This window comes from Equus przewalskii, chromosome 7 (genome assembly GCF_037783145.1).
Source record: "Equus przewalskii isolate Varuska chromosome 7, EquPr2, whole genome shotgun sequence".
In the NCBI taxonomy this organism is placed as follows: domain Eukaryota; kingdom Metazoa; phylum Chordata; class Mammalia; order Perissodactyla; family Equidae; genus Equus; species Equus przewalskii.
The window spans coordinates 50,610,464-50,637,714 of record NC_091837.1 but is presented as its reverse complement, the minus strand read 5'-3'; the positions used below and the strand labels follow the sequence as shown (position 1 = coordinate 50,637,714).

The window sequence follows — 27,251 nt, the reverse complement described above, 5'->3', positions numbered from 1 at the left end:
ATTTTTCATCCCTGTTTTTCAAACTAATAGCTCCCAGGTTGTTTCAACAAGCCACCTAACTTTCAAGATAGCAGGCATCAAAATAATTTAATATTTTCATACTTAGTAAAGAGTCAAAGGCTTGACTCTGGATCTCTGAGGAATGTCTTCTAAGAATTTCAAGAATAGAGATGAGTTACGAACAATTCAACTGTGAGACAGCATTTCTCAAAGCAAGTTTTAAGGATCACCAGAGTCAGACTCTCCAAGGCTCTCTAAGGTCCTAAGAAGCTAATATTTGAGGAGCCCCCCAGGAGATGTTGTCGCACACAGAAGTCAAAGACCACCGATTAGTTGTATAAACGTACAAAAGCAAATGTATGGCTGTCATGCTCCCTCTAATAATAATAATACCGATAGTTACAATTTATCAAATATCTATTACGTGTCAGCCTTGCTCATGTTCTTTCATTTAATCCTCCGAATATCTCTAAAAGGCGGGTGACAATTCACTCTTCACAAATTTGGAAATTGAGAGGTAGAGACCTTGGGTAAATGGCGGAGTCAGGCTTTTGACCCATGTTCAGTCTCATAATATATTACCTGGGTGTTTAAAGTTGCTCATGTTTAACTTTAATGGTAATGCAGCTGATACAGTGATTAGATATTTATAAAAGCTACTTGATCATTGAGTGCTCAAGGTCTCTTAATGCCTAGATACACAGACATTAAGACATACATAAAAGACAAAAAGAAGTAGGGGCTGGCCTGGTGGTGTAGCGGTAAAGTTTGCATGTTCCATTTTGCTGGCTCGGCATTTGCCAGTTCGGATCCCAGGTGTGGACCTACAAACTGCTTATCAAGCCATGTTGTGGCAGGCATCCCACACATAAAGTAGAGGAAGTTGGGCGCAGATGTTAGCTCAGGGCCAGTCTTCCTCAGCAAAAAGAGGAGGATTTGGGGCAGATGTTAGCTCAGGGCTAATCTTCCTCAAAAATAAAAAAAAAAAAAAAGAAGTATAAGACACAATGCCTTTCCTTGACGAGCTTACAATTTAGATGGAGAATGAAAACATGTAGACAATTAAAGTAAAATAACAACAAAGAACAGTCCAGAAGAGAGCCCTTCCACAGTACAGGACTTGACAGGGTGGCCTGATGTGAAGAGTAAGTGGAAGGACATTCCAGACAGTTAATATTTAAGACAATCAGTTAAATTTTGTGATCTTTTTCTAAGTCACTTATGTTTAAATCATGAAGGCATTTGTCATCCTGATCTTTGAGGCCTTGAATTATAATTGTAATGTCATATACCATGGTGTACATAAATCTGTGCATAAGATATTACACTACCCTATTTTCTTGACATTTTGGCAGATCTCGAAGGGAAGTGAGAGATAACCTGTACCGACTCCATGATTCACAGATGAAGAAACTGAGGTTTAAAATGTTAAGTGAGTGCCCAAGGTCATTCAATTTGTCCATCGTAGTTCAATGAAACAAAGTTAATTGTTGGCAGGGCTGGAATCTGTTTCCAACTTCTCCTCATTGCCCTTTAGCAAGAAAAATGATACGGAATAAATGTTCTAAAAGAAATCACAATCCTAACGTCTTCTAGGAAGACTCAAGGGAGATGCATCATATTTTTATAGCACCTCAGATTCTATGTTGCTTTGCTTCTTCCGGTTTAGAGCAGCATGGGACTTGTGGACATGACCAGGGAGGGAGCAGACATGTCACATCACTGCACACATAACACAATTCCATAGCATCTTTATCCTGAAGAATTCAATATGCTTTGCAAACATGGTTTAATTAAGCTCCACAGTGGGGGAATCTAAGATGGAAAAGACAAGAAGGATTGTGAGAAAGAAGCATGTGATGCTTGGAAAATGAAATAGATATGAGGATGACCTTTCTATAATCAGTGTCGCTTTATTGAACTCAAAAGTGGGTTGGTCTTCTTCTAGAAGTTGTACGTTGCATCAAAAATGGTGACCTTTTTTTCTGTTAAGATATAGTATTTTTAAGTCAAAGATATGTCCATTTTGCCTTAAATCATTTTTTCATCCTGTTAACTCAGAAAATATCTACAGAGCAAGTACACATGTAAGGCACTTTGGGACATACTGTACATTAAAGGAATAAACAATAAAGATCAATAAGTCATGGTCCCTAATAACGTGGAGCCTACAGTTAGTAGAGAAATCAAGAAATGTACCAAAATCACTGTTATTCAAAGTATAACATGATAAATGCAATGTTGACTCTATGAAAGAACATTTAGAGATTTATAACAGATGGAATGATTTTACCCAAAAAGAGCTAAGTTTTGGCCTACTATCAATTAAACTCATAAGGCTGAAATTTAGGGATCTGAAATTTAGGACTCTGTTTTGCCTGCTGTTTTTACAAATGAGTTAGGTAAAGATTTAGATGACATGGCAATCAGAATTTTGAATAGTATGAGGCTGGGAGGGATAAAAGAGAGGCTGGATGATAAATTTGAGATCTAGGGTGATATTAATTATGTGAGGAGATGGGCTGCATTTAATAAGAAGACGTGTAATAAAAATAAATTTAATGCTCTGTACCTGAATGCAAAAAAATAAAAAATGCTATAAGTATGTAAAGCTATATTAACCAAGCCCATTTAGGAGAAAATTATAGTATAGTAATAATAAAACGACTAACACTTACTGAATTTTTATTATGTGCCAGTCACTCAAATATATGCTTTATATGTTGTTTCACTTAACCCTCACAATAATCCTATGGGGTAGGCACTATCACTATTCTCATTTTATAGTAGGGAAACTAAGTATTGGATAAGTTAAGTAATTTGCCTAAGGTCAACTTGATTGCTGACTCTACATTTGAAGCATGGTCTATTTTGTAGCAGATCAAAGGCATCCCTTATTTTCTCAGTCATCATATGTAGGAGTGTTCTCTGGGTACCCAATTACAAAAAATAATAATAATTACAAGTGGATTCTGACCCCCTTATCAGATCTTTTTGAAGTAAAATGTTAATCACTTAGATATGAGTAACTTTGTATGGGCATTTTTTAAAATAAAAAAGATATAAAGACTTTCTAAAAAATTATTTATTTAGTGTATTTTGTTAGCTACGTTTGCTAGATATATTTAGTGAGCAAAAAATTTCACACCATTAACATTTTTGATGAAAACAATCCTTGATAGAGTATATTATCATTTTTGAGTAACCACTATTATTATTTCTGCAAACCAGGCTTGACATTTTTATTAGCTTGCTTTGCATTTCTAGAACTTTGGCTTTGCCATCCACTTGTTCTTCTCTCCATGGTAGAATAAACCTTCTCACTTAAGCCAACTAACATCAAAATATGTTATCAATGCAAACAGGTGCAGCCACTATGAAAAACAGAATGGAGATTTCTTAAAAAACTACAAATAGAAACACCATATGACCCAGCTATCCCACTACTGGGTAGCTATCCAAAGAACTTGAAATCAACCATTCAGAGTGACTTATGCATCCTTGTGTGTGTTATAGCTTTATTCACAATAGCCAAGATGTGGAAGCAACCTACGTGCCCATCAACTGATGACTGGATAAAGAAGATGTGTATATGAATACAATGAAATACTACTCAGCCATAAAAAAGGACAAAATAGTCCATTCACAACCACATGGTTGGAGCTGGAAGGTATTATGTTAAGTGAAATAAGGCAGATGGAGAAAGACAAACAACAGATGATTTCACTCATAAGTGGAAGACAAACAAGCACTAGGGCAAAGAGAACAGTTCAGTGGTTACCAGGGGGAAGGTGGCTGCAGGGAGGACACAGGGTGCGAAGGGAGCACTTATATAGTGACAGACAATAATGTACGACCAAAATCTCACAATGTGGTAAACTATTATGAACTCAACAAAAAGTATGTTATCATTCCCATTATCAAATGAGATCTCTGCTTGGAGTTGTGATCATAGAACCAAACATATTTTAAAGCAGAATTTAAAATCATCTCCCTATATAACATGGTTTTATTCTTTACTTTGTAAGGATCAAATATTATAAATGTTGATCCTAAGTTTCATGTAGATATCTGTTTCTCCATAGTAAGTCTTACATTGCATTCCCACTGTTGAGGGCATTTATGCTTCATTTATTTAAGCAAATAATTGTTTAAACATGACCTTGGAAGAAAGTTCAGAAAAATTGGTATATTTTATGTGACAGCATAACATGGACTTAAAAAATATTTAGTATCATAAAATACAAACTACTAGCTTTCAATGCTCAACTGAAATAAAGTGTAAATATAAAGTCTAAATACTGGGGCTTGTAATAAAAGTGACACCAAATGTCCTAGTTATAAAGCCACAGAAAACTAAGTCATTATCAAAAGGTCTGAAGCTGAGACTCTAAATTTTGCTCTCAAAAGTTATAGACCCACCCTAGCCCTGGAGCCCTCCATAGCTGTCTTTCTTAGGAAAGATAAGGATGTCTAACGGTGTTGGGATAATTTATTGTTTGTCTATCATTTTCCCCTTCTCATTCCAAGCAGAGAAGGTTTGGGCCAATGTTGAAAGCGTAAGCTGTTTAAAAGTAATCTCCCTCATGGCTTTCTTTTCTAAAAGGGTTATATCAGAAGTAGCACAGAAGCCCCATGAGAAAGAAGACATGGTTCCCCACGCTGGGTGGAGAATAGAGATCGTAGGGCCCTTGAGTAGCGATGACCCATTTCACTGTGTAGCAACACTGCAGGGATGCGGCAAGATTCAGAGAGGCCAAAAGAATGGTGTGCTTGTGAGGCAGGACTCCATCCTCTCACTCATTCAACTAAATTCATGGAAACTTTCCATGTGCCAAGCACTGGGATAGACAATTGGGACACATCATTATAAAAATAAAAAATCACTCCCCTTCAGGAACTTATCCACTAGCTGGAAAAGACAGATAACAAACAATGACTATCATAAGTAAATATATAGGACATTCAAATGTAATAATTGCAATTAATAACAAAGCAAAAAGCAGGATCATAGGTATTAACTGAGGTGGCTGACAATTTTAAATAGAATCATCACGATAGGTCTCATTGAAGCATCATGTCCTTGAAAAGGTGAGATTTTAGTAAAGACTGGAAGGAGGCTAGTGGCTTAGTTATGGAGATATATATATCTCCATATAGAGAAAGAGCAATCCAGGTAGAGGCAACAGCTAGTTCAAAGGCCCCGAGGCAGAAATGTTCCTGACAATTCTGAGGAGGAGAAGGAGGCCAGTGTAGCAGAGGTGAGTAAATGTGTGTTTGTGGGAAAGAAGAAAGACAGTGTCAGCCTTTAGCCATTGTGAGGGCTTCGGCTTCTATTCTGAGTGAAAGGACAATTATTACAGGGTTTTGTCCCAAGCTGAGACACAATCTTTATTTTCAAATGATCACGCTGGTTTGTGTGTTGAGAATAGATCATTGAGGGGTTGGGGGGAGGTGCTGCACTCTCAGAACTCAAGGGTAAAAGCCTGGAAATGAGTTAGGATACTAAACCAGGAAAGACATGATGGAGCTTGAACCATGTTTGTAGGAGCAAAGGTGGAGAAAAGTGGTTGCATTGTGGATCTGTGTTGAAGGTAGTGTCCATAGGATTGCCTAATGGCTTGGGTATGAGATGGGAGAGACAGATTACAGTCAAACAAGGAACCAAGGCCCTAAGATGCAGACATCCCAGTACCAGGAAAAAAAGACGAGTCCTAGTTTCCTCTGTAAGTAGCGATGCCTGAAAGGAACACATAATTCAGAAAATAAGGACAGTATAGTAACCATAAAGCCCAAGGATGAAACGTCTTGCCTCAATTTTCTGGGTACCACAGAACCCCCCAGATTTTTACACGACCTTAGAGAGAGGAGAGCGAACTTCAGTAATTTAAGTTGTATTTCTCTATAATCTGTCAGATGCAAGTTGTTCAAATAGTATCTGCTTACACATATCGTAAGGTTACAGCTTGGCAGATTTTCCACGAAGTGAACACAGCTGTGAAACAAGCAGCTCTTCGAAAGCGTCCCTTAGTCCTCTCTTCCACTTACTGCTACTCTGGTTGCGTGTAACTACCAGCCCAACTTCTAAGACCACAGGTTGACTTTGTTTGTATTTATATGGCAGGTACGCTTTGTGGTTATAACTCCTCTGACTCAACATGTTGCTTGTGAATCCACCCATATTGTAACTTGTAGCTGTCGTTTGCTCACTCGCTTTGCCGTATTCAAGGATAGCAAACTTTTCCTATAAAAGGCCAGACAGTAAATATTTTAGGGTTTGCAGGCCACGTATAGTCTCTGGTACATGTTCTTGTTTTTTGTTGTTGTTGCTCTTGTTTGTTTCCTTTTGTTGTTGTTGCTTTTATGACTACTTAAAAATATAAAATCACACTTAGCTCAAGGATCAGTAATAAAACGGGCGTGGAGCTGGACCTGGCCAGCAGGCCGTAGTTTGTCGATCCCTGCTGTGTAGTATTGCAGTGGGGGAATACTACAGTATATTTATCTATTCTAATGTTGAAGAGTATTTGGACAGTTTCCGGTTTGCACCTATTGGAACATTCAAGTGCATGTCTTTTGGTGCACATATATACACATTTCTATTGAGTGCCTACCTGGGAGTGGAATTGCTGGGTCATAGGTTATAAGTATGTATGTATTCAATGGAAGTAGGCACTGCCAAACAGCTTCTAAAAGAATTATATCATTTATACTGCCAAGATCTGGTATTTTTTATCTTTCTAAATTTATGCCATTCTAGTGGGTAGGCAGTGGATTCTCACTGTTGTTTAATGTACATTTTCTTAATGATTAATCAAATTGAGCACCCTTTCTCAGTTTTACTGGCCATTTTGATATATATAAATTGAATTAAGGTAAATAAAAATATGAAAATCATTAAATGCAAGTTTGTGAGCTGAGATTATTTGATCATATCATTCCAATGGCTACAAATTTCACTTAGAATAAAATCTAAAAGCATCATCTTGGATTGTAAAGCTGTGCACGATCTGGTCCCTGCCTGCCTCTCTGACCTAATTTCATATTAGTCTCCTTCTTGACCACAGATCTTCAGCTGTTGTGGCCTTTTAAAAATTCCTTGACCATACCAGGCTTCTTCCCGCCTCAGGGCCTTTACACCGATTATATACTATGCCTGGAATAGTCTTACCCTAATTTTGCTATGATTGGCTCCTCCTTTTCATTAAGGTGCCAAGTTAAACATGACCTGCTATGGAAATCCTTCTCTGCTCACCCTGTCTATCCTATCTGCCAGTCATTCTTCTTCCCATCACTCCACTGTAATTTCCTGCATAGCATTCATCACTACTGACATTTTAGGGACTATGTCTGTCTTACTCCCTTTTATATTTCCAGCCCGTAGAACAGTACCGACACATAGTATACTTTCAATAAATGCTGGTTAGTAAGAGAATATGTGTGTAAGATATGTCAGTTATAATGTCTGGCCCTCCACCGCCATTTATTAGGGAAACATCTCCCCCAGTGGTCTCAGCACACAGCCACCTTATTACAAAGGTGACTTGAGAAGATGACTTCAGCTAATAAGAGTTCCTCTAAACTCTGAGCCAGGAAGCAGATAAAGGATTGCCAGAAGGCAGTGAAGACTGCATCTGAAAGATCATGAAATAGGGCTGTGGCTGGGAGAACCTAATGGAATGGTACAAACTGAAGTGAAAGGACCGGGAATGGGGAGGGAGAGAACTAGAAGTCAGCGGAGGAAGGCAGCTGAGAGTGAGAGAGCTCGAGGCATTCCTCCTTGGGGTACCTGGGAGGATAGCAGGTCACTGGAAGGAAGGTCTCTGAAGGTCTAGTAAGTTCTCTAGAACCATTTCAAACCTAGCGCTAGTCCCCAGCATCCTGAGACCCTCACTGCTGTGACTCCCGACCTTAGCGTTCCTTGAGATTCCACTTAGATTTTGAGTAAATCGACCTTTGGTTGTACTCACTTCAACAAATCAATGTTCCTTATATACCAATGAAACAGGACTGTAGTGCTAGGATAGCCTATGGGTGAATACTTAATTATCAGTTGATTAATATTTATTTATTGAACATGAGATCAATTCACTAATAAGCATTAACTGAACAATGCCTATTTCAAGCTGAGTATAAGAAAGCTGAAGACATACTTTAACAACAAAATAAGAGACTACAGCTGCAGCATTTTTGTTTTCTGCAAGTCTTCTGCCTCCTGGCCGTCAGTGGGCACCTTGCGCATCAGTCATAATCTACAGTCCCCCGCAGTGAACACAGCAGCCTACACCTAATCAGGGGCAATCATAAGGAAGATTATTTTGCACCATTTGGCTATAATTAGACCAGCTTTCTTTTTAGTGATTCATTAGCATGATACTTTGCTTTCAGAACCAACAAACTCAATCTAAATTCCTCCATAAGTAGTGGCAGAGTTGTGAATTGGAATGAGAGCTACTGGTAACAAGAACAAGTAAAAAGGAAACAGAAAAGAATATTGTTGGGTTTCCCTTCATCCCCAAACTGCAAATTGCAAAGCGGACAAAGGCAGATGCTTGCCTGCCTGCACTGTTGAACAATAACCTTCATAGACTCTGCTCCCAAAGGAAAGCTGGCTGACAATTAGACTCTTGCAGCATTGTTGGAGTTTCTCATTCAATTGTTTTAATCCTAGTTTTTCCTTGCTATTTCAAGAAGAGAAATATTATGTACATGAAATTCATACGTCCTGCTGTTCACCGGACCGTTGTCTCCTGTTGTCTTTAGTGTACAAGATATAGACATTTTTAACTCTTAAGGTTACTAACTGTCACACAAGCAGTATTTGTAGCCATTATCATTTCAATATGGAAAAAGCAGTGATAGTACTAGAAAAGGAATATCTGATTACTTGTTGAAATCAATATTTACTCAGCATTGAAAAAGCCCTCAAGTAAAGGTATACTGTAGGTACTTAAAGGGCATATCGTAGGTGCTTACAGAACTATGATAATTTCTACAAAGACACTGTGCTCAAGGGATTGCAAAGGTATGGAGAAATAAGAGACAGTGTCTGCACTGAAACTCTCTTGAAGTCAGGAAACTTCTTCTCAAGCTGTTATAAGAATACAAATAGCTTGGGCAACTTGTTAAAATGCAGATTCTGATTCAGCAGTTCTTGAGTGAGTCCCAAGATTCTGCAATTCTCACAAGCCCCAGTGGGTACAATGCTACCAGTCAGGGGGTCACATTCTGAGTAGCAAGGATCTAAGGAAGGGCTGTCCAATGGCAACACAATGTGAGCCACATATGTAAATTTCCAGTAGGCATGTTAAAAAAATTAAAAGGAAAGAGATGAGATTAATTTAATACTATGTTTCATTTGTGGGGGACTGGAATTGGCCACCCCAAGATATGTCTCTTTGGCATGAGTATTATTTGGGGCTAGTTACTTTTAAAAACTGCAGACAGGAAAGAAACTCTGAAAAGCAGAATTTACTCACCTTTCATTAAGAGATATTCACATTGTAAAGAAAATTTCCATCTGTAAAGGTGTCTCTCTCTCTCTCTGTACCAGGAAGGAGAGATGACCTTATCTCTAGAAACTCTCATCAATGTGGAAGGCAAGAACTCAAGTCTGCATAATAACCTGACTCTTCTTTACTGTACTTGTGTGGTAATCTCCTATGATCGACTCCCTCTCCACCCCAACATCCTCCTTTGCCTTTAGCTGAAGATGATATTTAAGGTGGTGGTTTCAGCCATTTCGGCAAGTTGCTCAAGTTGCCTGAGCCTCTCCCATGTATACGTGTTGTAAAGCTTTGTTTAATTTTCTCCTGTCATTCTGTCTCATGTGAATTTAATTCATTCTCCGGTCAGAAGAACCCAGAGCGGGTAGAGGAAATGTCTTCCTCCCCTACAACATCATATCCTTGCCTACACAATGTGCGCTCATTGAATTTTCAGGTTTAACTGGAAAGTTGGGTAGTGGATGTATGAGGCAAGTTTAATTGATCACTACACCTCTTTCACACACATACTTGGGAGAATTAAGTTTTCAGATTACTAAATCTTGAAAAGCAAAGAGAAGGATCAGATCAGAAATGCTTTGATGGGGAATAGTAGCAATATTGAGGAAGGGAGAAATTATATGAAAATTAGGTTAACTGAGACAAGTAAAATGACATGAGATTCCACGGTAGGGCTCTTTGGACCATAGACTTGGTTGGAAAGGGCTGACGATGTGTTTCCCACAGCAAGGAAATGAAAATAGGAGAGTAAACTATATGGTGTCACTTAGAATTAAATCAAGGTGCCATGTTATTTAATTTTGAAATCAAAAAAAACTACCTAGTGCTATGGCATATCATAGTTGTTTGTTTTTAGAGCAGTGCATGTAACCCAGAGAGTGGAGTGACTTGTCTGAGAATCAGAGGAGAGGACTTTGTCAGATGGCATACACACCCACAGAGATTTTAATTACCGCTTCACAATGCAGATTACAAAATGCAGTAACTCACTCTTAGGAATTTTCATGTGATCTATCTCTAGGGTAGAAAGCCACTGTGTTAATATATTCTTGAATAAGTTTTATTTATTGTAACCAATAGTTTATTTAGTCTTTGTGGGCAAAATGTATACCAATACTAAAATCAGATTTCTGTTTTCCATTCATTCATTCATTCCTATTTGTTTAACACATGGTTGAATGCATACTACATAAAGAGTAAACAGCTTAGTTTCTACCACCTTGAGACATTTCCTTCCCCAAACCTTTGAAATTAGATATCATTTAAAGATCTTGTTCTATTCCTCCCCTAATTCCCACCTCCAAGAATTTTTAGGGCATGTAATTTCATGTTGTAGCTAGGTCTCTCCTTGCAACATTAGGAAGTTCAAATACTTATGTTCTATGTAATAAAACGGTATTAATTCCATCCTCACAAATTCAAAATTTGTATGAATTCAGACTTGACCTTAACTATCATCTACTCTAATGGTAAGTATTAACTACACACAAATTTAATCTACAGGTTTAACTACACAGTTTTAATCCATTTAAGCATTTTGGTCACACCAAATTTTATATAATATATTCATTCATAAATAATCCTCTTCTCTATATTAAATCCAGCCTGGAAGGACCTCTATTTTCCAGCATTCATTAGCCATTAATTGTATGCATATATAACTCCGGGTCAGGAAATGAAATTCAATTTAATACCTTCTATAAAAGTGAGATTCTATTCATTTAGGCTGGTCCTCTTTCTAATTGTGTTATTAGAGAAGTTTAATCTCTTTTGAATTTTTTGTGTGTTCATGCGACATAGATTAGAAAAAATCTCCTAAAAATATTCTAAAATATTTAATAAGTTGACCATTGAAATATACACACAATGAAGGTGTGGTATGTTTCATGCATTGAATGACTGTAAGGCTGGAGTTGAGGGCCTGAAGCTTCTTGACTTCTTTTCGTACAGCCGCAATGTCCTTTAGAAAACAAACAACAAAACAAAAAACTGAATAATGAAGTTTGTATATTTAGGGCTTTAGTGTCTGTGCTAACCAAGAAACTGTCCCTGACCTGAAATCCCATTCCTTGAAAACTAGGCCTTTTAAGTAGACTGTAATCAATACTTAGCTTAGCCATCTTCCTGCTTTTGCTCATAGACTATCTAGATTCTTCTCTTCCAATTTCTTTTGTTTGATGGAAAATACCTAAGTGGACACTTTTAAATGTTCTTTTATTCATGCTATTTTTGACAGTGGATGTTTGCATCCAGTACGACGGGTCAGTGTTATAATTGCTTTTCTGTTTATGTGTCAAGTTCACTAGGTTTATAAAAATCACTTTTCGTCAAGGGGGTCTGTTGCCTGGCCGCACTGCAGATCTCCAGGGTTATGTAGCATTTGCAGAATTTTACTGCTTCCTTTGCTTCTGATGTGGTTTAATGGGCTACATTTTAGAAGTTCATTCTCCTCTCACCTAAGGTATACACTAGTAAATTATCTCATTTTAATTACCTTGTTCCTATTTTCATCACATTGCCGTAATTTCTCTTCATGCTCAATTTGTTAGCTACTTCAATAGAGAAAAAAAAAAAAAGAAAAAGCATGTCCTGCTCTTTCAGTACCATTTCTGAGCATCGGAATGGGATGGGTCATGGAAAATTTGCTAATGAAGACCAGTTGATGACAAGTTACTTGATTGTGAGTTTGGGAGCCTGATGAAACAAGGCAAAAAACCCATAACTTTAATGTTTTAAAGAGATGGAATGATCTCATCATAAATTGAGGAAGTTCTTAATATAGGCAGAGAAGTGACAACCAGAAAGTCCTCCAAGAGCTATTTCTATTTGTCCACAATATTTTCAATCCAGAGGAGATTGTCACAAGCCTTATCATTATGCTAATCTGTTCCTTAATAGGTGTAATTTTGATATAGTTATTTCCGACAAGTGAGCATGATATTTAAGCTACTTTAATATGATAAATCTGCATTTTTTTCTCTCATATACACATAACTATCTTGTCTATTGTTATTTCTCTCTATTCTGTTAATTAGTTCCTATCTCATGAATATCTTTGTCATTCTGAGGGGGAATTTTTTTCTTCTAAACAAAAACAGATCAAATAAAAATTAGTGTATGTTTTTGTTATGATATAACCATTATAAACACATATGTGTAAAAAGTATTTCTGAAGAAATGTAAAAAGCAAATGCTGTGGATCTGACAGACATGCTTGGCAGGTTGACCCCACTGCTTGTTAGCCTGGGTGATAACGCTGACTTTTCCCTGCTTCTGTGGGCCTCACCTTTCTTACTTGTGAAATGGAGAAAAGTCCTGCTGGACACAACTGCTCCTCATTGCTTGAAAACCTAGGTGCCAGAACCTGAAGTTGCCTGCAGTTCTCCACACAAACTGCATTCTTTTTCATGTCTATGCCTCTAAGCTGCGGCCCCTGCCTGGAAGTCTCTCCTCCTCAGCTCTCACCACCACTTCACCTGGCTCAGTCTTAAATCTGTTTGGGCTCAGATCTCTCTTCCTGCAGGAAAGCTTCACTGTGTGCCAATGATCCTCTCCCAATTCTGTTTAGCCCTCCAGGTCGGGAGCACCTTCTCTGTATTCCCAGCCCTCCAGCTCCATCACCACCATAGCCCCTAACAGGGTACATTAAAAATGTGTTTGTGTTTGTGTTTGTACCCCTCAACAGACTGAAAGCCATGTGAGGGCTGAGACCACCTGTGCCTTATTCATCACTTTATCCCCTCTGTTCACCATGGTGCCTGTCATAAAGAAGGCACTCTACACTTGTTAGGGCCATTCCTCCCCTCCCCGGACTCCCAAATCTCCCTAGATCCACGTCATGTTGTGTTAAGAGTATGCATTTACACTTGAGAGGCTCTCATGTGTGCTCCATGGTCCCTAGGGCACACTGTAATCATAGTACCCCAAACATTTTATTTCTTTTTAGGCTATCTTCTTATCTATACTGTGAGGTCCTTGAAAGTAAGAATTTCCTCTTACTCATCCTGATATCCTCAGAGCCTTATGTAAGACCTGGGCATAGAATGGGCACCCAGCAAATCTCAATTGAAATGAATAATTGGGGCTGGCTCCGTGGCCGAGTGGTTAAGTTCATGCACTCCGCTGCGGCGGCCCAGGGTTCGGATCCTGGGCACGGACATGGCACTGCTCGTCAGGCCACGTTGAGGCGGCGTCCCACATGCCACAACTAGAAAGCCCTGCAACTAAGATATACAACTATGTACGGGGGTTGGGGGGGGGGAATAAAGCAGAAAAAAAAAAGAAATGAATAATTATTTTAGCAATAATTATTACAGCTTTCCAGTGAAGAGAAATGAAGCCATATTGCTATTTGTAAATATCCAGCAATAGTTAATTGATAAAGATACTAAATTGTCTCTCTATATGTTACATATGGAAATCTTTATATGCAAGTTCATCGAACTCAAAAAGGAGTTATATTCTCTTTTTCTGTGAAAACAAAGTATAGGTTTTTGATTAAATGTTAAAAATATCTTCATCTATCTCTAAGCTATCCTTGTTTAAATGCTGTCTGGAGGCAGCATTTAAAGTTACGAGAGGAACTTCAGATATGTTTTCAAAGATTAACTTCCAACTCAATGATCCATTCTGAGGCCTTATTGCTCAACATAATAATAGACTCTACCTTATTGGGTCGTTTGTTAAAGTCAGACCATTTAATTTGGTGCAATGCCATTCGTAGTTATTACTCAACCTCAGCCAGGCCTTCGGCATGTTCATCACTCCTCTTATTCATCCCTGCTTAACTCCCTAGCTTATTCTGTACAGCAGATAATCCGAACATTTTCCGTTTGTTTCAAGTTCATAATTGCAGCTCCAAGCACTCATGCTCAGCTGACTTTGCCTCCTGCTTCAGTAATACAATCCATGGCAACTCATGTGGATTTCTGCCATTTGAAAACCTTTCTGACTTTGCATATTATCACTCCTGCTCACTCTTCTGTCTCCCTCCTGCTCTTTCTCTCTCCGTCAAGCTACCATTCCATTGGTCTTCTTTCCTGACAACTTTTCTAACAAACTTTCTATTTTATCACCATACATAATTCTTTGACTCCCCCATGATTGAAAAGGTCACCAACGGCCAATTTATTGGAATGGATCATAGTCCCTTCTTATTTTACATAAAACTCTTTCCATTGCAGAACTTTGGCGCCAAATATAACTTGGAGGTTGTTTGCCTCTCCCTCCGTGATTTCTGCTACTACCTCCCTCACCCTGCTCAACCTGTACCCAATACAATACAATCTAAATAAAATGATCTTCTTCTGCAAATACAGCTTCAAGACTAATGTGTTATTAGCTTTCCTTCTTATCCTTAAGCACCTTGTGCACACAAATTCTGTAGGTATTAGTGCTGCAGGATTTGACACTACTGGTTATCCACTCCCTTCTAGAAAATCTCCCTTGCCTCCAAAATAAAGCTCTCTTCTCTGTTTCCTGTTGCTTCAAAGACTGCTCTTGCTCGTTCTCCTTCCATAACTCTTTTTGCTTCTGCTGATCCCCCTATTTAGGCTTTCTCTAAGGATGTTGCCTGGGGTCTTTGCTCTCTTGGGTAATTTCATTCATTACTTTGGCTACAATGATCACTTTTGTCCTAATTGTTCCTATATTGTCAACTCCAAATCTGACCTCACTGTCTTTTACATTAACCCCTAAATACACATAAGAGATTACCTTAATACAGGGGCTCTTTAAATGCCTATTAAGATGATTTATGTGAGTATCTATGATTTACTGACAAGAGCAAATGTAGTATATTTTAGTATGTAACAATGCTATCCATAAATTTAATCTGGTTCTCATTTTCATTCAAGAGCTATTGAGTTGGCATCCAAGCATCCTTGAAATCTTTTGCAAATACCCTGATTTTTTTTTTCTCAGAAATCCTTCACACAAAATAAAGAGATCTACTTAAAGGAAGTGGACTAGCTATACAATTGTCTGTTTTAATCCAGGACATGGTAAAAGTTGCCTATCTTGCCCCACTAGCCACATTAGTTAGGACTGAAAAAAGCAGAACTTTGAATCTCCTAAGGAAAGAAACCATTCCTTTGATGCTATCACAAAACTTTCCTTAACCTCTAAACAGGGAGCAAATTTCATTATGATAATCTTTCTTTGAGATTGCTGATTAATACTTTGTGGGAAATTAATAAGCTATATATATGTATGTTTTTAATGAGGAAGATTCGCCCTAAGCTAACATCTGTTGCCAATCTTGCTCTTTTTGTTTAGGCTTGAGGAAGATTAGCCCTGAGCTAACATCTGTGCCAGTCTTCCTCTATTTTGCATGTGGCTAGCCACCACAGCGTGGCTGACAAGTGGTGTAGATCTGCACCTGGGATCTGAACCCATGAACCTGGGCTGCCAAAGCCGAGTGCACCAAACTTAACCACTAGCCACAGGGTTGACCCTAATCAGCTATATTTTATCCTTCATACACAGAAGCAAGCTCATTGCTTGTGTCTAGGTGAAGGGAGTACATAGTAATAACATCATCAATGACTACTACCATGGTAATTTATTAAGTGCTACGTGAAAGCGCAACTGAGAGCTTTACATATGTTCTTATTTAATCCCCACAATAATCCAAAGAGGTAGATACTAACATTATCTCCATTTGACAAATAGGGAAACTGAGGTTTGGGGATCACCAGTAACTTGCTGAAAGTCATAAAGCTAGTAAGTGGCAAATCTAGGATTTGAATTTATATCTGTCTAATTTCAAAACTTAGTTCTCATCTAGTATGGTGCAAAGAACACAAAATTATGTATCTAAGTAGGCTCTCATCTCAGCTCTGCCATTATCTAGCTGTGTCACTTTAAGCCAATCACCTAAACTCAATGTGCCCTAATGTGTACATGCACACTTACAATTAGAGTGTGAACCGAGGTCCCCTATAGCTCCAAGCATTTTCAACTTTCTGTTATATCTCAACATTAATTATTCAGATCTACATGGTAATAGAGCACAATTTCAGGCCATGTCAATAGCATAGATGTTTTATAAAGACAAGCTAATTCTAGCCTCAGAGTGAGACATTGGCACATTTATGTTGTCATCATGTTTCAATCACTTGAGTTTCCACTATGTCCTAGGGACTGTGATAAGCATTAGATATACAATAGTGAGCAGAAAGTGATCTTGAACACAGAAACTTTCCTTCTACTCTGTCTTAAACCAAAAAGTTAAAAATCATGGCCCCTGTATTTGTTGGTTTAGTAATATCCAATGGCCAATGGCTAACCATTGGCCGCAAACACTATTCCTAGATCATGTGCATGGGATTTTACCCAAGTTTTAGCACTGGATTTCTGGCCCTTATTGTCAAAATAAGCCAGTAAAACCAAGGCTGTGGCACTAGAATCACGTCTGGGCTGTGTCTTCCCAAAGGAAGCATTGACATAAGTTTTCTTATTTAATAGGGAAGAGTAATTTTCCTCCTCCTTTCCTTACTATCTCTGTTTAATGATAACTTTGGTGTCCTTGGGCAGCATTGTAATGATGCATTCCCTATACAAATGATTAAAAATTATTAAAAGCTTGAAAATATATGTCTTATAGTAAGTTCATCCCTACCAAACAAATTTAAGCATTTCGAAGAAAAGTAATTTTGCAACTGCAATGTATTTGCATTTCTCTTTCCTCAAAAAATTGCTTATGCAAAACATTACTTATAGTGTGTATAAAAATCATCTAAGTTTTCTGGATATAACTTTTTATTCTTTCATTTTTATTACAGAGAGAGGAAAGAAGCATGAGATATTCCATAAGGAAAACAATATAAACTCCAAAATTTTTATACAAAATTATTGGACTTATCATACGCAAGCTAACATTAGGAGCAATGTGGAATCACTAAAAGAAACAGTTTATTTTTTAGCCCATTAGAAACCTAAAAAATAAGATTTATTGGTCAGCTAGGGACTTTGTTGGAATTTACACAAAGAAGTTGGTGTACTAGTCAGCTCTGGCTGTCATAACAAAAAACCACAGATGGGCTGGCTTAAACAAAAATTTATTTTTTCACGGTCCTAGAGGCTGGAAGTCCAAGAACAAGGTGCCAACAGGGTTGGTTTTTTGTGAGACCTCTTTTCCTGGCTTCCAGACAACCACCTTCTCCTTGTGTCCTCATGCAGTTTTTCCTGTGTGCAGGTGGAAAGAGAATCTCCCGGGTCTCTTTCCCTTCTTATAAGGACACTGAGTCTATCAGATTAGAGCCCCACCCTTATGATCTCGTGTAATCATATCTCCTTAAAAGCCCTATCACCAAATACAGTCGTCTTGGGAGTTAGGGCTTCAGCATATGAATCTGGGGGGCGAACACAATTCAGGCATAACAGTTAGGGGCACCCTTCTAAGTTTCTCTCCTTCCTGGGATTCCACTCCTCACTTTGCGATGGCTGTGATTGCCCTGGTCTCTCTCCTCTGGTAACCCAGACGGGAAAATGGAGAGTTTTCTATAGAAGCTTTAACTTTGCCAAATTACGCTGCAACCACAGTCTACATTCAGCAACAATAGCAAAAGCAGGGAAGCAACCCACACCAAATTTTGACTCCTTCCAAAATCTTTCTGGCTTTTTTCATTCTCTAGAGTTGTTAGGGTGTTTAATTGTTATTATTTTGTTTGTTATTCCATCCAGAGTTTATTGTCACTGATTAATATGTCTGTCATTTTGTTACTATTACACTTTCCCTATTTGTCTAGTTTAGGGGTTGGAGGTAGTAACAATGGCCCATTTCTTTTGTAGAGACACCCCTGCTTTATAAGCAGGGCACTATGTGGGGGCAGGTAGCCTCTGGTTTCTTATCTTTCCTCTCCTGATGTGGAATCTCTGCCCTAGAAGCAAGCTAGGGAGAGGACAAGGGCAAGGGCAAGGGCAAGGGCAAAGGGAGCTAGGGCTCCAATATTCTCAGTCTGACATGCTTGGGGTAGAGCTTCTGCTCTTATCAGTGGAGGCTAGGTAGAGAAATGGAACCCCTATCCTTTCCAATCCACTTGCCTGGAGTTTAGTCTCTGCAACATGGAGTTGGGGCACATGAAAAATTTTGGCAGCTGCTCCTCTCAGATAGATACAATAGCTTGGGGCAGGGGGACATGGGAGCCCTGTATTCTTGGTCACACTCATCCAAAGTGGAGCTTTTGTCACACTGAGCTGTGGGAGGAAGAAGGGAGGTGTGGGGCTCAAGTGTTACAGACTCCCATTGTTCTTACCAAGATGTAGTAGATTTTCTTGAATAATTTTTTCGTTACTGATCTATGCCCTTAGGACAACTCCAGAGACTTTAAATGACTAGAACTTTTTAAAATACAATTTTCACCACTTATGGTAGTTTCTCTGGAAAGCAGGGCTATAGAATTCCTCATGCAATTATTCTGGAAATGGATTTCTCGCTGTATATTTAAATCCCATGTAACTGTTATCATTGTTTCATACTGTCAATATTCATTTAGATTTACCCATTTTCTCCAAGCTTCTATCCAGGATAAGTTTATTTCTGCTGACAGACACTCTTTTGTATTCACTTTAGAGCAAGTCTGCTGATGACAAATCTTCGTTTGTCATAAATGTCTTTATTTCATCATTTCTGTAGGCTATTTTTAAACTAGATTAGCAAAGAATTCTTGGCAGTACTTTTTTTCAGAACTCTGACAATATCAATTGTCTTCTGGATTTTATTGTCTATGTTGAGACACCAGCTGTCAGTCTAATTGTTACAGCTTTAAAGATACTTTGACATTTTTTGTAGTTATCATAGGTAATTTTTTTGTTTTATTTTTATGTTTTTGTGTGCTCTTGTAGGTGTGATTTTCTTTGTTTTGGTGCTGCTTGGAGTTTATAAGGCTTCCTGAATATTTAACTTGATATGCTTCATTAGTTTTAGAAAATCATTTCTTCAAACATTGCTTATGCCTCCTTTTCCATCACTTTTTCTTCTGGAATTAGAATTCTTATATTTCAGATTCTCTAACTATATTCCCTATACCTCTCCCTTTATTTAGTACATTTTCCATTCTTTTGTTTCTTCTTCATTCTTGATATTTTTTTTACCATTTTTCCTCTTTATCTATTCTCTCTTTAACTGTATCTAATCTGTTGTTAAACCAGTTCTCTCCTTAACCTATCAAGATCTTAGTTATTGTATTTTTTAATTGTAAGCTTTCCACTAGATTATTTTTCAATTCAATTATAGGAATTGAGATTATTTGAAACTGGGCTTTACCAAATTTAACAACTGGTCTGCTTCTCATTCGTACTTACCAATAAGACATAGTCTTCAGAGTCTCAATCCAAAGTCTTGCACAGTTACTCAATCTCCCCATCCTTGGCAGACACCAAAGTGCAATAATTGTTCTCCTCTCCCAGAAGCCTTTAAAATTTCTTCTCAACTCCCCACTCTCCCAGCATTAGCAGATACTTCTTGCAGAAAGCTATTCCAAATGTCTGGCTCACTTACCCAGGTTTCCCTCTTCTAAAGGGCTCAAGATACATAATTTCTCATGCTTTGTTAGCTCTCAGATGTATTCAAGCATATGATTTTTATATCTTGCCCATCTTTTCTTGTTTTGCTCAACAGGAGGGTTATTCTGCAATATCTTGTCAGTCATCACCAAAAACAGAAGCTCTGCAATATATTTTCCAAAATGAGCTCAGGAAATGTTTTAAAATCCTAAAAATAAACAAAAACCATCAATGGCTTCTGAATATGTTTACAATATAATCCAAATATGTTATCATGTTTTACAAGGCCCTACAAGACGTGGCCACAGCCTATTTCTTCAACCTTACCTTGACTAATCTCGCCTTAATTTATTAACACCCACAAGATTAACCTTTCTGTTACACATACACACCAAACAACTTCCTGCCTCTTGGACTTCTATTTATGATTCATCTGGAACACTATTACCAGAGTTTTACACAGGATTGACTCCTACACATCTTTATCTTTTCTCAGATATTACTTCCTCAAAACAGCCTAGCCTTTCCATCCAACCCATAAAGACTTCCTCACTCAGTTACTCTCTATTGCAAAAACACCTTCTTAATTTGTCTTTAGTATTTATCACAATCTGTAATTATCTGTCTTTTCATTAGAATTTTATTTTTACAAGGGCAGAAACTCGTGAGTCACCACTACTTCTTTAGCACTATGAATAAAGCCTGACACGTAGTAGCGACTAATTAAATATTTATTTAAACAAATGAATTATAGCCCATGACTATAAGCAAATTCATTAACTTTTTTGACCCTCAGTTTTTCAGTTTTCATTTTAAAGTTGGGGTGATCATAATAATAATGCCTAACATACTTAATTAAGTAATAAATATGAAAATATCTAATACCTAGAAGGTATTTAATAAACTTATTTTTCCTTCTCTCTTCTTTTCCCTTTACTTTTTTAGGTAGTTACTAATCAATAGGACAAATTAAGCATCGTTTTATCTTTTTGGTATAACCTATTCACCTGGAGAATGTAGTAAGGAGCAATTTCTAATATAATAAAATTATAGGATGGGGGAGTTTCAAATTTCCCTGGAAGCACAAGCGAATTTTCCTTGGTGCCTTTTCCATGATCTAGATTTTTTAAAAAATCTTCTTGCTTCTTGAAAATGAATTTTTGCATATGTGAAAAATGTCAAAATAAAATGAATATTTCTTTGATTGGGGTTTGGCATTAATTTGTATATAGCAACAGTTTTGGAGAGAGAGTAAAATACTTGCCTCTGCTCTGAATCCATTACTGGCTGTCACTTCCAGTTCCCCAGTCACTACCTAATTAAAGCATTGCCTGGATTTTATGTCTTAGAAGTGAGGTGGACAGAATTTATTTACTGCAAGACCCCTGGCTACATGATGGTTAAATGGTCTGAGTATATGTGGCTGTTTATTAAATATGATTTGACTATGATTTGTACCACGTTAGTGCTGAGAGTTTCTGGAACTTCAATTCCCATGTATCCCATTATTTCTGTTCTTAGGTTTTTAATGAACAAGCATTTCACCAAGTAGGTCTCATTAGCAGAAACATAGCAGGATTAGTAAATTTGTTCTACATTCATTCCATGGCGGAGCAGTATGACGGCATTCTGCAGAGGTTGGCAGGGCTATAGTCTGCTTCTATTAAGCTATAGAATATAAGATAATGCATGCATAATAAATTAGCAATTTGAAACACTTCTATCTTGATTTTATATATCCATAATATATAAAGCCTTGTTCTAAGAGAAGTACTTCTATTAAGAAAAACTCAATTTATTCCATCAAATTATCTTCACTTCCCATATCTGGCATGAGGAACAAGAAATACTTATTTATTAGGATTTCACAGTAAAATTCCGTGCATTCTGTTTTGTTTGTAGATAGTAGAGTGACTGCAAATTCTTTGTGCTTAAATACTTTGTGACCCCATTAGAGAGAGAGCACAGCATAAAAATATTCATTGTGTCATAAACATAGTCATTATTTCTAGCACATACTGAAAATTACCAGTATCAGCAAGGATATGGAAACCTTCCAATTAAAGCCACAAGATAAAACGGAGTAAATAACCACTCTTTCACAACAAATGCAAGGCTCTAAATCTATCAAATGTGAAACCAGAACTGTACACACTATGAAGTTTAATAAAATATGTCTTGAGAGTTCCCTCTCAGGTAGACACATGACTTACACCATATTCATTAGAATATTGCAATTAGAAACATTTGAAAACTCCAACTCGGAGTAGGATATCTCTGATATTGTGAATGATTTTGACATTATTATTGGATTTATTCAGCTAAAGGTAAATGCTTCTTTCGGAGATGAAAGATATAATTTTTTAGTTTCATTAATTCTCTCAGACCACGCACAATTGGCTAAATTAGACGCCTTTGAAAGTTCATAATCATATAACTTGAGTTATTAATTATTTCCCTGTTTTTGAACAACTTTATATTGGTTACTGCTGTGTACACTACATTTCATTTTCCCAGCTGTTAGATTGGCTTGTATTTTCATCGTAATTGACCAAATGGAAGTCTTTTGCTGGCAATTTATCTAAGGAAAATTCTATTGTATGTGTAGAATATTTGGTGGAGTTTCCAATAATCTAAAATTAGCGAATCCCAAATAGTGGTTGAATTGCTTCTCTTTGTCTATCATTTCTTCATTCACTAATTCCTTCATAGTAATATTATCTACCTCTTGAGTTTCTTTTGATGTAATCCATATATATGGGGCTAGGATAGTACTGGCACATAATTAGAGATCAGTAGACGTTGGTTATTACTGTTTGTATTGGTTAAATTATTAGTTCAATCAATGATTAGAATACATTATGGACAGGCAAATGCTATGTACGAATGATGAGTAAAGTAGGTAAGTCCTCACACCCACGAAACTTCTATTCTGTGGATGAACAAATGAAACAAATATAGATGTATTCTGGATGAGATGCTTTCCGATCAATCAGGTCAGCAAAATACATCAAAATACTAACTCATTTTCAAATTACCTCTTGTTAGCAACAGGTTTTCTTTTCTTAAAAACTAAGAATTCTGTGATCTAGCGAAAGTTTTAGAGCACTTCTTGATCTCTGTAGTCTCTATATCAGAAAAAGCCCAGTAGTAGGGTTAGAAAAGTTAGTTCCAGCTGGTCTCCCACTGTCTACCTGACCTTGGGCAAGTCACTTACATTCACTAGGTCATGCAGAATGGAAGGCAAATATCTGGGAAGTGAGGCACAGGGATTTGTAATTTTAAAAAGCTCCCAAGCTGCTTCTGAAACACAGCCAATCAGAGTTAAGAAGAATGCTACCAACCCTCCCGATTCTCTTGCACTGTGACAAGGACTTCCAAAGTAGGAGAATAAATGAATGATGGGATTTCTCCTCTCTGCCAGAGTGCACACACGTAAAAGACACGATTAGAAGGTTTCCAGTCTTAAGATGATTTTCACTAATGCATTTTATCAAGTAGACATTATTTTGGATTCTTAAAGGCCTCTATTAAAAAGCAATCCATCCTGAGGCCATCAGATAATCAGTCCTACTATAGCTTCGTCTGAATGACTTTACAACCTCATCCTTTTACTATCAAGCCAAAATCAATAGGGGGCTTTGGCTGTGAGACGAGAGTGAGGTAATTTTGAACTACAGGGTGCAGCTGAGGTTTTTCAGAGGCACTGTGACAGCCAAGGGGCAGAGCTAGTGATGTAGACACTTGGCAGGTAGAGAAGAGATATCAGGCTTCAGAGAAGTGATGCCAAATAGGAGATGGGGATGCAGATTCATTCATCCGCTCATTTGTCCTACAAATGTTCTTTGAATTCTGCTCAAACACAAGCATTTATGCTAGCCATCAAAATTCACAGCCCAGGGGTCAGCCTGGTGCTGTGGTGGTTAAGTTCACACACTCTGCTTCAGCATTCCGGGTTTCATGGGTTAAGATCCTGGTTGCGGACCTGCACACTGCTCATCAAGCCATGCTGTGGGTGCGTCCCACATACAAAATAGAGGAAGACTGGAACAGATGTTAGCTCAGGGATAATCTTCCTCAAACAAGGAAGAGGAAGATTGGCAACAGATTAGCTCAGGGCCAACCTTCCTCACCAAAAAAAAATAAAAATAAAAAAATAAAAGATTCACACCTAAAAGTGATTAGAGCTTACTGACCAGCAATTGTTGCCCACTTAATAATTTTGCCTTGGGATCATGGTAGTTAATAACTGTTCAACACCATTAATAACTATAACCTCTGAAATCTGATATATAGGTCTGACTAATTTATTCCAACATTTTGTTACAGTATACCACTTTCAGGACATTCACCAAATCATGTAAATCTCCATGATTATGTACGTTATATATATTTTTGAGTATCGACTTACTGTTTATACCTAAGACATTTATTTAAAAGGTAAAATCAGTGCCGTAAGTGGAAAATTAATACCTTTTGCCATTAGTGTATGTTAACCATAAAAATAAATGCAATGAAAACAAAACAAAACAAAACAATGAAAACAAAACAATACTGTTAAGTCCTTCTTAGTTGCAGTTTCCTGATCAAGGCTTAAGGATGACTTTCATATTGTCAATAAGGGGAATGAGCAATCGTTAGAAAGTTCTTAAGGATGTCTTTTCAACACACTGTTGCTTTATCCTTAACCCAAAGTATCCGAAGAAAATATTATCAATTTATTAATGTTAATTCAATCATACATTGTTCACAATATGGAGGACACTGAATTAACAAATGAAGACATTTTTTCACACAGACTAAACAATGAATATTAACATTAAAAATGCTTTCATATATGTAGAAAATCCCAAAAAATTAATTAAAAAACACTTGTGACTGAGAAGTGATGATAGCAAGGTTGCAGGATGCAAAGTTAACATACAAAAGTTAATTGCTTTCCTATATGTCAGCAATAAACAATTAGAATTTGAAATTAAAATCATAATACTGTTTGGCCAGCCCTGGTGACCTAGTGGTTAAGTTCAGTGGCCCGGGCTCGATTCGTGGGCGCAGACCTATGCCACTCTGTTAGCAGCTATGCTGTGCTGGCAGCCCACATACTAAAAAATAGAGGAAGATTGGCACAGATGTTAGCTTGGGGCAAATTCTCCTCAGCAAAAACCAAACCAAAGCAAAACAAAACATAATACCATTCACATTAGTATGTGTACCCAACGAAGGTTGACTTGTGTGTCAATTGTTGGAACTCTGAGCAAACTTTTTCAAAGAAAAAACATTCTCAAAGTGTTTAAATTCCCATTCCTATCTACAAAAGCTTTTTCAATCCAATGTGTGGTTGAGCATGTGTCCTCATACTACTAGCCAACTTAAAATGCTAGGTCTGTCAATTAGAGTTTCTACTCCCGCCTCATAAAAGTAGGGACTTTCCAGGTTCTGAGTGGATTTTATTCAGATCCCGGCCCCAGTATTTTTCAGAAAGACTACGGTAAAGATTTCAGATTTATGGGATGGAAGGGGGAGTTTCTTAGGTAATAAACAGCATCTTGGATGCAGACTAGGTTGTGCTTTTCAGCAGAATTCTTTGTTTTAGGGGTAAATCTCTAGTGGCTATGTGGTTGGGAGTTGGGAAGCTGTTTATGTGTGGGTTTGGTAAGCTTTTATTTTTCTTTTGATAAGAGGTTCTCATTTACATCAATATTTTTAAAATATGAGAATCATTATCATGGCTCATATTTAACATGTGCTTCTTCTGTGCCAGAAATTAAACGAAAGACTTGGTATGGATTGTCCAGTTAATCCTCTAAACAAACCTAAAAGATAGGTATTATTATTTTCCCCATTTTACAATAAGGAATTTTAAGCTTAGATAGCTTACATAACATACCCCGAATCACAGATTTAGTAAGTAGTTATGCCTGGATTTAAATTTGTTTAGTCTTATAGTAAAGTTCAAAATCCGAAAGTGCTATATACTGCTTCTTAAAGAAATGACTCAAATAAGAGGGAAAAATTAAAAATCAGTCTCGTTATTGATCTCGCATCCATAAACGCATAATGCAACCGGAAAACGTAACATAATGTTGAGCTCTAGGTAATTCAGGTCATGAAATACTGTGCTTACCAGAAGAATCCAGATAAGTATCCAAAAGTCAAAATGAGGGGTATATTGGTTTGAAAAATGTGCAGTCGTCTCAGTTTTAATTTGAAGTGGTGAAAGAGAAAGCAAGATTTTTTCTCCAAATTGACATATGCAGAGTAATTATTTTCCAGGTCACATCCACAGCAGCTTTCACTTTTACTAAGTGAACCTCGGCTGAAATAATACTTTGCTTCCTGTTTGATTCTTTTGTAATGAGCCTGGGCTGAATACTGGGAAGAACGCTGTGAAGAGAAGAGGGCAACAAGCAGGACATGGAGTCAATGACTTGTCTGGGCATTAGCCTCTTAGATCCTTTGATCTGGGTTGCCCTCTGATCGATGCAGCGTGCAGAGCCTCAGGTCAGGCGTGGAGCTACTTTGCCTAAATGTCCCTCAGGGGAAACAATGGGCTGAAGCTGGAGCAGAGGAAGAGAGAGAGATGGAGGGACCAGTAGGGAGCCTGCACGGAAGCATTCACACCATGGGCTGTATGGTCTGCCCCGAAAGGCAGTGATACAAAGCACATCACACAAAAGCGAGACTAGCCCTGTAAGCCTCTAGAATTCAGTTCTCAGCATCTGTGTTCTGCCTCCTGAACATTTGTATCTCACTATAGGAAAGAGGATGAAACAGCTGCACATGTTGTCTCTAGTGTTGTAAACCTGTCATCAGCCCTGCATTGTTTACATATGGCTACAAGGTCTTTAAGCTCAGGATCCCTTAGCTATACAGCAGGGACAGATATTTACATGACAGCTGTGTCAGTTGGAAGCAGCCCTGTGAGCTTGTTTGTTTCACTAAAGCTCCAGTCACCACCACCCGCCCCTCCCCCACTGCCCCAAAGACACAAATCTAATTCTTCCCCCTTTTTCAAATGAGCTCCATGTTAATAATAGAACTGCAGTGCAGATGCTCAAAATGGAAATAGCTGGCATTTCCCTAACAAGACTCATAATTCTGCTAGAAATAATGGATTTCAAGTGAAATAGCTCGAGTCCAAGAAGAGTGGTTATAATTCATGACCAGACGCCCAAATGAAATCAAAATCTGGGAAACATGCAAAGTGCTAATTTTCTACATCAGTGGAATTTATCAAGT

At 37.7% G+C, this 27,251-nt stretch overlaps 1 long non-coding RNA gene across 1 annotated transcript; it reads right to left on the bottom strand.

Annotated features, from left to right (window-relative positions):
- Positions 1-6,313: 6,313 nt before the first annotated feature.
- On the bottom strand, positions 6,314-26,571 carry LOC139084919 (uncharacterized). The gene is made up of 3 exons (XR_011542857.1): positions 26,137-26,571; positions 19,812-20,220; positions 6,314-11,466 (listed from the first exon to the last, which is right to left on the bottom strand). It is a non-coding gene; the product is annotated as an uncharacterized lncRNA (long non-coding RNA).
- Between the last annotated feature and the right edge of the window lie 680 nt (positions 26,572-27,251).